We start from the raw sequence: 2,785 nt of genomic DNA on the forward strand, positions 1-2,785 counted from the left end.
CAGTCACTACCAATACACCTAGTCACTACTAATACACTCAGTCACTACAATACACCCAGTCACTACCAATACACCCAGTCACTACCAATACACCCAGTCACTACCAATACCTCAACTCAGTACCAATAAAACACCCAGTCACTACAAAACACCCAGTCACTACCAATACACCCAGTCACTACCAATACCTAACTACAATACACTCAGTCACTACCAATACACCCAGTCACTACCAATACACCCAGTCACTACCAATACACCCAGTCACTACCAATATACCCAGTCACTAAATACACCCAGTCACTACCAATACACCCAGTCACTACCAATACACCCAGTCACTGCCAATCACCCAGTCACTGCAATACACCCAGTCACTACCAATACACCCAGTCACTACCAATACACCCAGTCACTACCAATACACCCAGTCACTACTAATACACCCAGTCACTACCAAAACACCCAGTCACTACTAATACAAGTCACTACCAATACACCAGTCACTACCAATACACCCAGTCACTACCAATACACCCAGTCACTACCAATACACCCAGTCACTATCAATACACCCAGTCACCAATACACCCAGTCACTACAAATACACCCAGTCACTACCAATACACCCAGTCACTATCAATACACCCAGTCACTACCACCCAGTCACTACCAATACACCCAGTCACTACCAATACACCCAGTCACTACTAATACAAGTCACTACCAATACACCCAGTCACTACCAATACACCCAGTCACTACCAATACACCCAGTCACTACTAATACACCCAGTCACTATCAATACACCCAGTCACTACCAATACACCCAGTCACTACAATACACCCAGTCACTATCAATACACCCAGTCACTACTAATACACCCAGTCACTACTAATACACCCAGTCACTACCAATACACCCAGTCACTATCAATACACCCAGTCACTACTAATACACCCAGTCACTACCAATACACCCAGTCACTACTAATACACCCAGTCACTACCAATACACCCAGTCACTATCAATACACCCAGTCACTACTAATACACCCAGTCACTACCAATACACCCAGTCACTATCAATACACCCAGTCACTACTAATACACCCAGTCACTACCAATACAACCAGTCACTACCAATACACCCAGTCACTACAAATACACCCAGTCACTACCAATACACAAGCCTTCCTAACTCAGTACCAATACACCCAGTCACTACAAGCCTTCCTAACTCAGTACCAATACACCCAGTCACTACAAGCCTTCCTAACTCAATACCAATACACCCAGTCACAACAAATATACAAGCCTTCCTAACTCAGTACCAATACACCCAGTCACTACAAGCCTTCCTAACTCAGTACCAATACACCCAGTCACTACAAATACACCCAGTCACTACCAATACACCCAGTCACTACTAATACACCCAGTCACTACCAATACACCCAGTCACTATCAATACACCCAGTCACTACTAATACACCCAGTCACTACCAATACACCCAGTCACTATCAATACACCCAGTCACTACTAATACACCCAGTCACTACCAATACACCCAGTCACTATCAATACACAGTCACTACTAATACACCCAGTCACTACCAATACAACCAGTCACTACCAATACACCCAGTCACTACAAATACACCCAGTCACTACCAATACTACAAGCCTTCCTAACTCAGTACCAATACACCCAGTCACTACAAGCCTTCCTAACTCAGTACCAATACACCCAGTCACTACAAGCCTTCCTAACTCAATACCAATACACCCAGTCACAACAAATATACAAGCCTTCCTAACTCAGTACCAATACACCCAGTCACTACAAGCCTTCCTAACTCAGTACCAATACACCCAGTCACTACAAGCCTTCCTAACTCAATACCAATACACCCAGTCACAACAAATATACAAGCCTTCCTAACTCAGTACCAATACACCCAGTCACTACAAGCCTTCCTAACTCAGTACCAATACACCCAGTCACTACAAATATACAAGCCTTCCTAACTCAGTACCAATACACCCAGTCACTACAAAGATACTACAAGCCTTCCTAACTCAGTATCAATACACCCAGTCACTACAAATATACATGCCTTCCTAACTCGGTACCAATACACCCAGTCACTACAAATACACCCAGTCACTACCAATACACCCAGTCACTACTAATACACCCAGTCACTACCAATACACCCAGTCACTATCAATACACCCAGTCACTACTAATACACCCAGTCACTACCAATACACCCAGTCACTATCAATACACCCAGTCACTACTAATACACCCAGTCACTACCAATACAACCAGTCACTACCAATACACCCAGTCACTACAAATACACCCAGTCACTACCAATACTACAAGCCTTCCTAACTCAGTACCAATACACCCAGTCACTACTAATACACCCAGTCACTACCAATACACCCAGTCACTATCAATACACCCAGTCACTACTAATACACCCAGTCACTACCAATACACCCAGTCACTATCAATACACCCAGTCACTACTAATACACCCAGTCACTACCAATACAACCAGTCACTACCAATACACCCAGTCACTACTAATACACCCAGTCACTACCAATACACCCAGTCACTACCAATACACCCAGTCACTAGCAATACACCCAGTCACTACTAATACACCCAGTCACTATCAATACACCCAGTCACTACCAATACACCCAGTCACTATCAATACACCCAGTCACTATCAATACACCCAGTCACTACTAATACACCC

This window comes from Oncorhynchus gorbuscha, unplaced genomic scaffold (assembly GCF_021184085.1).
Source record: "Oncorhynchus gorbuscha isolate QuinsamMale2020 ecotype Even-year unplaced genomic scaffold, OgorEven_v1.0 Un_scaffold_841, whole genome shotgun sequence".
Lineage (NCBI taxonomy): Eukaryota > Metazoa > Chordata > Actinopteri > Salmoniformes > Salmonidae > Oncorhynchus > Oncorhynchus gorbuscha.